This window comes from Xenopus tropicalis, chromosome 1 (assembly GCF_000004195.4).
Source record: "Xenopus tropicalis strain Nigerian chromosome 1, UCB_Xtro_10.0, whole genome shotgun sequence".
In the NCBI taxonomy this organism is placed as follows: Eukaryota; Metazoa; Chordata; class Amphibia; order Anura; family Pipidae; genus Xenopus; species Xenopus tropicalis.
Window position 1 is genome coordinate 130,472,536 of NC_030677.2, and position 15,617 is coordinate 130,488,152.

Sequence of the window (15,617 nt, forward strand, 5' to 3'; positions counted from 1 at the left end):
AGTTGGGATCAATTACAAGCTACTGTTTTATTATTAAAGAGAAAAAGGAAATCAGTTTTAAAATTCTAAATTATTTGATTAAAATGGAGTCTATGGGAGACGGGCTTTCCGTAATTCGGAGCTGGATAATGGGTTTCCAGATAAGGGATCCCATACCTATACATGTATAATACCCACCTAGGTCGACTTATAAAGAGAGTATACCATAATCCTTCATAGTACTGCATCAAAAGACTCAGTAAGAGCCCACATGTAAATGCTGCTGATGCCATGTGACAGGCTGCACTGCCAAGTATCACAGGGCAGGTTATTGTTCATTTACTGGAGTTCCCTGCAGTATTCCCCATAGAACTGCCAGTAAAAGGGTAGTTCACCTTAAGTTGAACTTTTTAGTATGATTTTGTATGAAAAGATTATCCTTGTCAGTGTAAAAGTCAGAATGGAAGATCCTGAAAAGAAATATAAACAATTACAATGTAACTGAACTCTTTTAATCCATTTGATTTGTCGTTGTGGGGTCAGTGACCCTGACAATATTGTCAGCTGGAGGCTGAAAGTTGGCAGGACAGGAACAGTAATAATTTAAAAACCATTAAAAAATTAAAAACGAAAGGAGAATAGCCACTTTAATCCAATTTTGGAGATTTTCTCACTGTTTTTTAGTCAACGCAAAAAAGCTTTGCCATCTGACTCAGTCCTAATAGTAAAACATGCATTTATAGAAACAGGCTCTTATGCGCTTTACAGAAAGGCTTGGCTCTTGCAAGGCAACTTAAAAGAAAATAAATGTATGTAAATCAAAGATGCACATATTTAACCTTTCAGATGTTGTTCCATGAGTCCTTGGGAATGTACAAAGTGATGAGTTATAATAACCCATTTGTAATTATGTGGTTTACTAAGAATCACCCTATGTGGCTTAACTCTGAGGTAAAGAAGTTAATAGGGAGAAAAAGGAAAGCTTTTAAGAAATATAAGTCAGAGGGGACAGTAGCTGCGTTTAATGATTATAAACACTATAACAAGTGTTGTAAAACAGCAATCCGGAAGGCAAAGATAGAAAATGAGGAGCGCATCGCGGCCGAGGCCAAGACTAACCCCAAAAAGTTTTTTAAGTATATTAATAGTAAAAAGATGCAGGTTGAGGGTGTGGCCCCATTGAGTTATAATAACAATATGGTTACAGCGGATACAGAAAAGGCAGATGTGCTTAACCAGTTCTTTTCTTCTGGGTATACAGTAGAGGAGCCAGTGGGACAAGTCCCACCCAATAGCTGCACTGTTGCCTCAGCTCCAACTACACAGTGGCTGGCACAGGATATGGTGCTTAAAGGGTTACACACGATAAATGTAAACAAGGCACCTGGGCCAGATGGAATACACCCTCGGGTACTGAGAGAGCTAGGGGCAGAATTGCAGTGGCCCTTGTTTCTGATATTCTCAGACTCTCTTTCATCAGGTATGGTACCTAGGGATTGGAAGAAGGCGAATGTCATTCCCATATTTAAAAAGGGAGTAAGATCTCAGCCTGGCAATTATAGGCCTGTAAGTTTGACATCCGTGGTGGGCAAGTTATTTGAAGGCTTGTTAAGGGATCACATTCAAAATTATGTAGTGGAGAATGGCATTATGAGCAGTAATCAGCATGGCTTTATGAAGGACAGGTCATGTCAGACCAATTTAATTGCTTTTTATGATGAGGTAAGTAAGAAGCTGGACAGTGGGGATGCAGTAGATATCATCTATTTGGATTTTGCGAAAGCATTTGATACCGTTCCCCACAAACGACTGCTTTCTAAGCTAAGGTCTATTGGTCTTAGTGAAGCCGTTTGCACATGGATAGAAAACTGACTACAGGATCGGGTACAGAGGGTGGTTGTTAATGGCACATTCTCTACTTGGAATAAGGTCCTCAGTGGGGTCCCTCAGGGTTCTGTACTGGGTCCACTTTTGTTTAATTTGTTCATAAATGACTTAGGGGAGGGTATTATGAGTAATGTATCAGTGTTTGCAGATGACACAAAACTCTGCAGACCAGTCAATTCTATCCAGGATGTGACATCCCTGCAGCAGGATCTTGACCAACTGGCAATCTGGGCAGCTAAGTGGCAGATGAGATTTAATGTGGATAAATGTAAGGTCATGCACCTGGGATGTAAAAACATGCAAGCCCCGTATACCCTTAATGGGACTGCACTAGGCAAATCCATAATGGAGAAGGACCTTGGAGTCCTTGTAGATAATAAACTTGGCTGTAGCAAGCAATGCCAGGCAGCAGCTGCAAGGGCAAACAAGGTTTTGAGCTGTATTAAAAGGGGTATAGATTCACGGGAGGAGGGGGTTATTCTTCCCCTTTACAGAGCGCTGGTAAGGCCCCATCTAGAATATGCTGTTCAGTTTTGGTCTCCAGTGCTCAAACGGGACATTACTGAGTTAGAGAGGGTCCAGAGAAGGGCAACTAAGCTGGTAAAGGGTATGGAAAGTTTCAGTTATGAAGAAAGACTGGCCAAGTTGGGTCTGTTTACACTGGAGAAGAGGCGCTTAAGAGGTGACATGATAACTATGTATAAATATATAAAGGGATCATATAATAACCTTTCTAATGTTTTATTTACCAGTAGGTCCTTCCAACGGACACGAGGGCACCCACTCCGTTTAGAAGAAGGGAGGTTCCATTTAAACATTCGGAAAGGATTTTTTACAGTGAGAGCTGTGAGGTTCTGGAATTCCCTCCCCGAATCAGTCGTGCTGGCTGATACATTATATAACTTTAAGAAGGGGCTGGATGGATTCTTAGCAAGTGAGGGAATACAGGGTTATGGGAGATAGCTCTTAGTACTAGTTGATCCAGGGACTGGTCCGATTGCCATCTTGGAGTCAGGAAGGAATTTTTTCCCCTCTGTGGCAAATTAGAGAGGCTTCAGATGGGGTTTTTTGCCTTCCTCTGGATCAACTAGTAGTTAGGCAGGTTATATATAGGCATTATGGTTGAACTTGATGGACGTATGTCTTTTTTCAACCCAACTTACTATGTTACTATGTTACTATGAGTTGCCAGACAGCAACCTCTGCAGTTATTGAGTGTTTTACTGTATGCTGTAATAGAAACATAGTTAATAGAAAGCACTACTCTTTTTAAAATGTATTAGTTAAGTGATAAAACAAGGGATGATAAATGTTATGTTATATGCTGTACGTTTATTTTGAAGGATAACCTCTAGTAATGCGCTGGACACTAGGTGGCAGTAGAATGAAACAGATTTCAACCATAGTAAGCTGAGCTAAGTTAAGGACATATTTTTATAAACCTTCATGGATTGAGTTTTATACTTTTTTAGTGAAAAAAAGGAAACAGCATATTGTAAAATAGATACATCAGTAATAAATCTGCTATTTTTAAAACTGAATTGAGTTTGGATATTCTTTAATGGTATAATAACCCATTTGTAATTATGTGGTTTACTTACCACATGGATACAAATTAAAAATCAAAGCCTTTCAAATCAATAATATAAGATAGCAGAGCACTTATCTATAATGGGTAACCAAGAAATGCAATTTTGTTCATTTCTTCCTTAACATCCTTTTCCTCTGTTGTTAATTGTTCAAGACATTTCTAAAGATAGCAGATACCTGTCTCAATTTAACATGTAATTCCTTGTAGTAAAAAGTGATAAAACTTTCCTGCCAGAACAGTACTTCCCTGTGGAAGAAAAGAGAGTGCTAGGAAGGCCCCACTGGTATCAGGTGACCCCTTAGTGTATAAAAGGTAGGAGGAGATGAGTGCCATGGAAATCTTCAGTGAAAGAGGATGTAGTATAGACCTGTAGTAGGGGGACCTACAGAATTGTGTGTTGAGGTAGGAGCACTAAATCAGGGCAAGATATACCCATGAACAAGACCTACTGTAACTAGAGGAGTTAGAAGTTCTAGAAGCACTAGATAATGCAGCTGTTTAGAAAGAAGCCAGTGCATGACAAGTTTAGAACCACAGGCAAAGATCAGTTTGGTTTTGCACCACATTGGATATTGTGTTCCAAATTAAGTGGTTTATCCTGCAGCGTTACTGGCAATGTGTCTACCCTGTGAGCTACCATAAAGGTTTAATTCTGTGACCAAAAATCTATAAGATTTACATAGGATTAATAACTGCTATTTCTTCTGTGTTTCTTCAGGATCATACCTCTTCTGCTGACATTCAGGCAAGCACATGGGCTGGCGGTTTGCACATGGATGTCTATGAAATTATGCCTCAGTATCACACTGTTGATTTGTCATCCAGTGGTATGATTTTTACAAATATAAGTAAGTGCAATTTTCAGTGTATGCTCCTTACTTTAGATACCTCGTGTCCCAGGTCAGATACAATTCAATAGAATACTCCAAAGTGCCCTCTTCTGCTTTAGACTTAGGGACAATAGAAAAAAAAATATATAGTTTAATACTGTTATTACTTTGCAATGTGCACTCCCATGTGCTTTTTAACACCAGTGATAACTTTTACTTGCATCACCCGTTTGTGCCCAGTTGTGATATCCTTTTCTGATTGCCAATCTACTTACAGACCCCCTTGGGTTTAAATAGCATGCAGTTGGTTCCCTTGTAGCTCATGAATCTCTGCTTTCCCACCTCTTAGTTTCAGGCAGTGTTAGGAACCACTTCACATAGGTAAATTTCCAACTTTAGCAACTTTAGGTTCATTTTACGACTTATTTATTTCCCTTCCCCTTATTAACTACTTTAATACAAATAAAACTTCCTATTACACTCATATGGGATGCATGTGTTAGGAGTCACTGGTATGGATCAGGTGGCTGCTCCTTTCTCTTTCCCTGTTCGCGACCTGCAGTGTTGTTCCTGGGTTCAGCAGTCCTGCCCTGTATAGTGCTCCTCCTCTGCGTCCTCTCTCACCGCTGAAGCGTTTCGCCACTTCCGGCTTCCTCCTGAGCAATGACCTCACTACATCCTATACTACATGGCTATACTTTTATATCCCACAGTTCAAAATGTCCACTGGTAACGTTTCATTCCACTTTTTACACATGCATGATAAATATACCCCTTAGAATTTGGGTAGAGTGTCGAAGGTAGAAAAGTGGGATAAATTACTTGTAAGTGATTCAATTCCAGAGATGATTGGGCGTCCTGGAGGGTCTTTTAAGGAATTGTGTAAAATACCGATAGCTTAGGGTATTTCGTTACGATGTGTTGTGATTCATTTGTTGTTATTACCTTCTCTTTTTCTGCTTCTCCTACCATTTTTTCTAATTTAACACATTAATAGGACCTCGATTTAATTCTTGATAGGTTTCTTTATCACTTAATAGTCTTTCACATTCTGCAACATACTTTTCCTTATCCATTATTACAATCCCCCCTCCCTTATTTTATGTCATAATTTCTAATTATTCCATCATTTTTCATGAAATGTTGTTTCCAATGTTAATTTCCTTGAATGAATTTCTGATCATCGATTAAAAAGTTAAAAGGGTTAACCCTATTAGTAGGTGCAAAGGTTAATCCTTTGTTTAGTATCTGTACTTCATTGGGGGGGAGATCTACTTCTTCTATCTTCTTCTTTGTGTTTTTCTTTTTGTCGGGATTCTACTTCTTCCTTCTGATTTTACTGTCATTTCCAATTTGTACCAATTCCCTTCTTCCCAACTCAATCTCATTTCCCTTTCTCTCCTCCCTTCTGCCATTCCCCCTTTCCATCTGTTCTGATGTCCTTTTTGTCCCACTCATAAAAAATTACTTACACTATTTATTCGCCATTCTTGATTATTTCTCTCATTACCTTCTCTCCTCAAACCCCACTTCACTATTTTATTCCGTCCTCTTTCCTCCCCATTCCTATCCTTTTTCCTTTCTTCCCTCCTCTGTTTGTCACCACTGCAATTTTCCACTGTAATTTTTTTAATACTTGTGTTTCTTTCAAATATATTCCCTCTTTTATAATCCTATTTATCTCTTAAAAATGTTTTACTCTTTATTAAAATTATCTCATTTTCCATTTCAGTTAACCTTTCTATTATTTGTTTCTCCAAACCTTTATTTTCTTCCATTTTGTATTCTTCTATTTTGCTGTTCATTTCTCCTATTTTCTGATCTACCTCTTGTAAGTTGTTAGCATGTTGTTTAATGATTACCGTAGTGTCATAAGAGAAAAGCTGCATTCCTCCAAGATCTGGATGTGAATATGGGTTGTTTTGTTACTCTCAGACCTCGAGGAATGTGCCCTTTCTCTAAATATCTCACCAATGTCTGTTGGTCCCATCATAATTTCAATTCTCATTAATTTCTCTAATTCCCCATATGTATCATACAATTCAATATCTACCAAATTACTAATATTACTAGTGTCATTACCATTACTTTCTCCAAATATATCATCCATATCATAATTCTTATTGTGTCTAAATGCATACATTTTTACACTTAGTACCACCAAAAGCAACTTTTACAAATATAAATAGGAACAATTTTCAGTGTATTCTCCTCGTGTCCCAGGTCAGATACAGTTCAATAGAATACTCCATATGAAATTGTGCCTCAGTATCACACAATACTGTCGTATGATAACTAGGTTAGGCAGGATGTGGTCACATAGTCATTAGTCACCTGGTGGTGACAGTGCTATCCAACATCTGTGGTACTGAGGCCTGGAATGTATTTGGGGAAGAGACAAATATAGAAGTAAGTGTTGACCACTCCCAGTTTTTAAAACAAAAAAATAAACACATTTTTGGAGCATGATCAAAACGATAAACAATTTTTCAGACGTAAGTAGTAACAGCAACCAGTATGTGCACAGAGAGCAAACATTAACCAAAACCAAAATTACAGATGCAAAATCTTGCAGCATCTTATAGGGAAATGCTAATGTGTACCTGAAATAGGGAGCAAAACAGAAGGACAACAGTCATGGAGCAAATGTGGTCTCCTTATTTCTGCCCATCTTTTGAACTTAGTTTCCATCCTCTTGCACCCTTTCTTTACTATTGCAGAAGATAAGCTGGACAAACAGGACACGCAAGGAAAGCAGCACTGAGAAAAAATTCAGCCACAAACCATACAGCAAAACCAGTCAAATGAATATCAGAGCATAAAGCTGCTAATGGGATGCCTGCTGGGGCAGCTGCTGTACAACAAGTTCATCATGTCTACTGCAATCGATGGTGTGAAAATACGCATAATCTGCTGCAATGTAGAGTCACATATATATATAATATATTCTACAGTATTTTGCCTTTATGAAGCCCATGTATGAATGTGCCATCATGCAGATAAATGTGCTGCCAAACACTGATGCCATTTTCATTCAAAAAACTATAAGGACAGGATATCTGTCTTTGGAAAGCAGTTTGAAGAACCTGTGTTAAAGGAACAGTAACACCAAAAAGTTAAAGAGTTTTAAAGTAAAAGAAATATAATGCACTGTTGCCCTGCACCGGTAAAAGTTGTGTGTTTGCTACAGTAACACTACTATAGTTTATATAAATAAGCTGCTGTGTAACCCTGGGGGCAGCCATTCAAGCTGGAAAAAAGGAGAAAAGACACAGGTTACATAGCAGATAACAGATAAGTTCTGTAGAATACAATAGTGTTTTATCTGTTATCTGCTATGTGCCTGTGCCTTTTCTCCTTTGAATGGCTGCCCCCATGGCTACACAGCTGCATTCTTTATATAAACCATAGTAGTGTTTCTGAGGCAAACACACCAGTTGTACCAGTGCAGGGCAGCAGTACATTATATTGGAATTTCTTTTATACACTTGAATTTTTTGGTGTTACTGTTCCTTTAAATGGGTCATTGAATAATCTGAAACTATCCTTCATGCCTCAAAGTCATGAAATCTGTTATTAAATTGATCAGTAAGAATGTCTAGTTTGGGAACAAATTGACTGAATTTTAAAATCTCTTTATTTGCCTACACTTCCTGGCAACTTTTAAAGTGTGAAACATTTTGGCGAGTGTAACGTTTTCCTGAATGCAGAGATGGGTGCTATATCAGCCAAGAAGGAAGAGCTGTTAGAAAGCTAACACTTGTAGCTTTAATATTGTAGATTCACATTTTGTGTCCATTAAATACAAAGTTCAAAAAATCTTTCCAGACATCTTTTTGCATTTAGGAACAAATCACCATCTCAGTCAGTTTCAAAGAATTGCCACATGAACCCTTCTGATGCACAATGCAGTGGCTCCGTTAGTAACAATGTTTTTAACGTTTACCTTCTTTGCTGTCGTAACTGCTGTGAATATGCTTTTCTGTTTACTTACTCTCTAGATGATGTGGTGAGCCTGGTGGGCCCTCAACACTTACCCAACACTTAACAGCAACATAATGTCCAACATTAAATGGCATTGACCACTCAATATTAAACAGCACATTAAGTTCAGCATCAAATAGTACTGACCTCCACAATTAATAACGCATTTACATCCATCATCATGAGAAAACCAGAAGGAGAGGCAAGAAATTCACAAAGAAATGGGGAACAACTGAAAAATGAGGTACAATGACAAAAAAAAACTAGGTAAGTAATAATTATTCTGTCCCACCCATAGAAATTTCACTAACCATCCAGTTTCTCAATTGCAATTTCTAGACTTGATGCAGCTTCATCTCTATCTGTAAATTTCTCCCCGTTTTTCTGATGAGGCGATTTATTATTTCTTTTATCGCCCTTGAATCACCACAATTCTTGGTCAGAAGGTTAGTTGCCATTAATATATGTTTGTATCATTGACTTTTGCAACTTTCTTGTATGTCAAAATAAATATTATAAGCTGTTCCTCTATTTTGTATCTCATTTGCTCTTTCTAGGAGAAACACTTGTGAAAATGTACCCAAAATATGGAGACCAATAATTTTTAATTCAGTTAAAAATAAAATTGATTTATATAATAATCTTTGTGATTTAGAAAATGGATTGTCTTTTGTCAAAGACACTTTTTTTAATATCCCTGTAGCAACACGTCAACAGTTTATTCTACTTGCAGTGGGGCAGTTGTCTTCTCTTATGCTTTTTGATATATCCCAGAACTTTGACCTAAATGCTAGTGACTTTTCCATAGACCCATGCAGGAATGCTGCTGCCATGAGGAGTTGAGCGACAGCAGCCTGCAAGTTACCAGGGGCAGCAAAAAGCCACTAGTGGTAACTTTGAGAGCTGATTATGCTCTCTGCATTAGAGATGGGCCCCCCCTTACCCTTCTGCATCACTCGTAATGATAGGTGTGGGGTGCAAGGGGGGCGGCATAGACCCCAGAAACTACCCTGGATCCATGTGTTTTGGAAGGCCATAGAGACAAAATCTTAAGTTTCCTTACCTATAACAGTTGACAAACCTTGAAAGGACAATTTTTTTTGTCTGGTTGAGAGATGGAGCCAACCATCTAGTCAGCTTTCAACATCTGGTTGTTTGTCCTCAGGCAGGTGCAACGGCATCCTGCTTCAGATTTTCTACTATTTATTTTCCCTTTACCCATACATTCCTTTCTATTTTCAAGTTTTACAGATAATCAGGCAGGACTAAAGGCAATTCTAATAACCGCAGATACCCTCAATATCCATGGTCTCCTTTATTGTTGGAAAAAGTGTGGTGTAAAGTGTCCTGCACTTTGCAAATGAGAAATGTGTAGTTCATTGACCCTTTTTATAAAATGACAAATTTATTTCTGGATTTAAGTCATGTGAATAGTTAACATTTCAAGTAGACTATGATTCATCATGCAGTATTATGCATTCCTTTGTTTGGCTGTTATGCTGTGTAGACAACATTAATAAAAAAGGATCTAGGTTTTTACAGTCTTTGTTTGTGGATCTATCTTTTTTTATGAAAATGTCATAAAAAGTTTTGAAGTTGCATTAGAATAAACTCCAATAAAGTACTTTCAAAATGTACTGTAATCATTTGCATTAGTGGAGAAACCATATTAACAAGAGATTTACTCTTATTATTCTACCACAAGGTGCAGTGTGCTTTGGCACAAGTTAGAATTGACCAGGAAGTTGTTACAAGTGGGAGATTGGAAGGTGAGTCCTTGAGGCAGGGGTTGTTACACTGCAGAGCGGGCGTAGGCTTGACAGGATCAGACAGGACAGGACGGAGCGGGCGTAGACTTGAGAGGACTGGACGGAGCGGGTGTAGACTTGACAGGACAGGACGGAGCTGGTATAGACTTGAGAGGACCGGACAGGACGGAGCTGGTGTAGACTTGAGAGGATGGGTGAAGCAAGGAGTGAAGGCAAAGGCAGGAGTGAGGAGCAAGACAAAGTAGCAAAGGAGCAAGGAAGCAAGACAAAGGAGCCAGAACAGGGAACACAAACTAGGGGCAAGCCACAGTACTTAACGTTAACCAATGTTCAGGCAAAGTGTGTGAGGAGGGCTGGGCTTAAATAGGGCAGAGTCAGCCCTGATTGGCTGACCCCACCTAGCCAATAAGGCTACTGGGGTGATGTCACGAAGCCCAGAACATAAACACATTGGAAGAGAAACCCCAGCAAAGCCTAATAGCACTATTAAAAGGTCCCCCATTCTAATATCCTGCAGCAACAGCCTATCCTACCACTTCTTATAGTTTGAATCAATTTTAACCCACCATTTAAAACACAAATAAATACCTTAAATTTACCAGAGATAGAGGCAGAACCAGGGTGATGGTCCCGGTACTAACAGGATGCGCCATTTCGTGGCTAATGTACACCTAATAATGACAGTGCATAGAGCTACATTTTAATCATTTTTAGTAATCTAGTGCTAGCAATCTTGTGCTCAATAAATGAAATAAAAAATTACAAAAAAACATTGATCAGTAACATTTAGGTGTGTTTAAACTTGTTTGAAGGTGGGGTAGGAGGATGCAGAGTAGCAGCGAGATTGTCTAAACTTGTTATCGCTTTGTTCATAGTACTGTATTCACTATTTTTCTTAACCAAGTTATTGTAATTATTATAAGGTTATTCTAAGAGGGGATTTAACCTTGAATGATATGTTTATTTCTTTTGATGAGAACACTAGTTGGTTGTTGTTTCAGCAGCTGTTATAATTAATCAGGCAGATCAATGGCTGCCATTTTTCTGCATATTGATCACACATATTATGTTCTATACTAGACAAGCTTGTTTCTCTCTAGTGCATGGGTATTAAGGCCTTAACTGCTAATATATTTTTGAGAAGGTTAATTTGTATAATGTAATAATATACCGGTCAGATTTAAATTTACACTATGTGGAGCCAGGGCTATGTTGCTATATGGGCATCTGAGGGACTGTAACTATGGCAGCAGCTTTAAGGGTTTGCCTTTGGGTGCTAAAAATTTGGCCCAGCCAAATGCCAGACTCTTGCACTTAAATCTGGCAGTGGAGCTTATGGGTTAACCCTTTCTTCAGTTTACATATGTCATGATCAGCGAGGGGGGGGGCGGTGCCTAGGGTAGCACCAAACCTAAACTGCCCTGCTGACAACCTCTGATCTTTATAAATCATTGTTTGCGCTGCGTAAATTGATGGCGCTATATAAATAATAATAATAAATAAATAAATATACTATAAGGACTAGGAAAGTATCCCAGATATAAGATATTGAATGAATCTCATCCAAACATCTTTAGCACCTATCTCAGTAAGTTCTTGATATTTGTTTTTTTTCTGATTGAATATAAAATATTTGTCTAATTCTTTCATTGCTAAATAAATCATCAGTTTTTTTCCTAGGTTTCTACAAAGCCAGGTAAGTTACAGTGTTTATTTTATATCTTGTGGTGTGAAGCTGTTTGCAAACTGTACAGTGTACAGCTTAGGCTGACTAGTTGTTTTTAATGTACATACCTAGAATTAAATCATTTTTATTTAGAAATAGACGCAATATTCAGAATAAGCCCATTTTATTTGCGCTTCATAACCCATCGCCCTATTCCAGAAATTCCTATAGTTTCCAGCCATGGAGAAGTCATTGCCCTCTGTACTTTTGGCCCAGGTTATGAACTTTGCATCTTGCTTTTGCTAGCTTTTGTGGACACAAATACTACTTACTGATTAAACTTTGCTGTAGAAACAGTGGACCTTGAAAAAGAGGAAGCTTCATTCTTTAAAGCAATGTTCCTGATAATATTTTTCAAAAAGTTAAAGTTTATTTTGAAGTTTCCATTGACCTCTGCTTAGTTTGACATTAATGACAGCAGACTGAACTCAAAGCTGATGCTACTGTAGGGCAGAAAAATATTCCTTTTTAATGGATTAAATCAGGCTTTTTTTCAAAGGGAGGTGTAAAACAAGTACCTAAACTGCAGTGAAGTTTCATTACTTTTTCCTTGTTCTTTTGAGATATAAATGGTTTGATAGTGTATTTCCTCAACCCAACAACTAACTGAAACATGCTTCTTATCCATAGTGCATTACAAACTGTGGACTCATGCTCAAATCAGCCAATAGGAGCAAGTGAAATCTGTCAATGACCCACAGCATGAGTGTGTTTGCAGCTAAGAAAAATAATATTAGGTTGAGAAAGGTACAAATAAATTACAGGTATAGGATCCATTATCCGTAAATCTATTATCCAGAAAACTCCGAATTATGGGATGGTCATCTCCCACAGACTCCATTATAATAAAGTAATTTGAATTTTTAAATATGATTTCCTTTTTTTCTGTATTAATAAAACAGAACCTTGTACTTGATCTCAACTAAGATATAATTAATCCTTATTGGGTGCAAAACCATCATATTAGGTTTATTTAATGTTATAATGATTTTTAGTAGAATTATAGCATAGAGATCCAAATTACAGAAAGATCCCTTATCCAGAAAACCCCAGGTCCCGAGCTTTCTGGATAACAGGTTCCATACCTGTATTAAATAAAGAAACAGCAATAAGAACAATTATAAAGACTATTTTTGAAAGAGATGTATTAATATGCACTGCAGTTTAGTAGATTTTTTGATCCAGTTTCCCTGGATGATTTTATAGAGGCAAAAAACAACCAAAAAATGTTATACAGAGTACACTTCACACTGGCAAAGTTCTTAGTTGGCTAACAAACTGGACCACTTGTAAGGCCAGAATAAAAACCAATCTCATCTCAGGACAAAGCACACTTGATGCGTTTTGCACACTTTACACGCAGTTCATAGAGAAGGACTCCTAGCAATGCACCCAGGTCAACAAAATAATGAAGTGAGTGGTGTATGAATATAAAAAGCTTCCTGCTTCCATATAGATATTTAATGGAGCTATATGGTTGAACTGCTAACTGTGTGGCAGTAATGAGTATATTCTACTGAGTACACCCAATATAATTAGTACAAACATGTGCTTATCCTATATAACTCTATGCCTGGCTTACAGCACTAATGGAGCCCTTTTTAGATTGCTTGTGGTTTTTTTCTCTCAGAGATTTATAGATTTCAGAATAGTCACTGATCTTTTGTTATGTGTTCTTAAATATCTTCAGGTTGGATCACACCCAATTCACATTTTTTTTTTAAGCCACATGATATGCTGTATTGTCAGTATTCAAGTTTGTTTTTGCTAGCTAGTTTGCTGCCTGCAGCACAATATCTGAATATAAAATAAATGTAAGACTTTAGTTCTCAGCACTGCAGTTGATCTGTGGAAAGGTGAAGCCCAAGGTACTTGCATTTTTTCCCCTTTTACCATTTTGCAGGCCTAAGCAATTCAAAAAGCACAAATATAATTTAGGAAAGGCAATTAAAAATGCACAAAGGTATTGCAACTCTAGGAAAATTAAGTTCAAAAAGTTAATTAATGATTAAGTAATTCACCAAGCATGAAATCCCATGAACTTTGAATATTCACTTGTACTTGTTTCACTGAATTATAAATTCAGGTTTGCTTGTTTAAACACATTCTGCATTACACTTTAAGAGCTTTATTGGTATCTATGTAGTTTTGTCACAGAAAACAGTGTTCTTTTATTTGCACACTATTCCATAATTGAAAAATGTGTGTCTGTAAACCTGATTTGCCAACGAATTGCAATGTGGTTTTATTTTATAATAAATAAATGATAAGTTATATTCATATAGATAATGAGTATGTATTGCTGTACCAGTGACTGGGGATACATGGGTAATGGAATAACATTATCTACAAACATTGCTGGTGGCCCCAAAGCGATATAGCTCGAGGCATGGGGCTATACACGCAGACAGCATAAAGTGTTTTGACAGATGGATCGTCTGTGCTTGCCATGAACTGCAACTTTTTTATTTGTTACAGTTTTTATGTTATTTGCCTACTTCTTCTCACTCGTTCTGGCTTTCAAACAGGGGTTACTGACCCTGGAAACACAAAAACTATTATTCTTTGAGGCTACAGTTATATTGTTATTGTCACTTTTTATTTATCTTTCAGTCCTTCTATTTACCTTCCAGTCTCTCATTCACACCAATGTCTGGTCGCTAGGGTAATTTGGACCCTAGCGACCAGATAGCTGCTGACATTCCTAACTGTAGAGTTGCTGAACAAAAGGCTTAATAATTAAAAAAACACACAAATAATAAAAAGTGAAAACCTATAAATCAGAAGATAGTGTCAACATAGGGGTCACACAAACAAATTTAAACAGATTAAAAAATCATAAAGATAATCTTTTTAACTGTCTGTGTTGGTTTCCTTCCACACTCCACAAACATACAGGCAGGTTAATTGGCTCCTGATGATATGAGCACTATTGTGTGTAAAAGTTATAGGGACCTACAGTTCAACATTATACATTGGATCTAAAGGCATTATACAGAATTAATTCAACTCTCCACCATTCTGTCACAGTTTTCTAAACCTTTTGCTTGACTTTATTTTATCAATCTATATTTAACCCTAAAAAAATATCTGGATAGATAGGGAAGCACTGAGTCTACCCAAAAAGTAAACTGACTGTCTGTCTAACACAGGTCATTTACCTCTGAAAAGTAACAGTAAAGGCAAAGTTCGGTTTATGTCCTACACAAAGAACATGTAACAGCAAATAGGTAGTTACCTTTTTCCAAACTCCCTTTCCCATGAATAATGGAAGCTGCTGCAATGCAGCTACTAATCAAGACCTGCCCCTTTTATAATCCTTCTAGCTGAGCAATACTTCTGCAGCTAGTACCCTTATATAATGTTATTGGCCATGTTAGGGCTAAACTAGAGCAGCTATGGTATTTGAAAGTGATCTTGCTGGTAAATGAGACACAGGAAATCAACATATGTAAGAAATTATGTCAGCCAGCCATATGTAAAGGTGTCACATCCTTTGTAATGACCAACAAATATAGTATTTCTTTACTATGTAAAGTGTTATGGACTTTATATTATTGGTGACCAAGGCATTCTGTATAGGCAGAGTTCACTTGCAGCACCCCTAAAGTAGTTATTGCGGTTTCAAGATGCCCATGATCAGTGCTTAAGTTCTGAACTACAGTGTAACATTCTGAGAGCAGTTCCTTATAAGCATGTTTATGTGTGCTATGACCATGCAAAAAACTGTCAAATAAACTTTCATTATCTTTTAACTTTAAGTGGCCTTTAGTAACTGAATTTCCCAGACAGTTCTTGTGGAGAATGCGGGCAGGTTTGAGACCGCAAATGTCATCCATCCAGACCTAAGG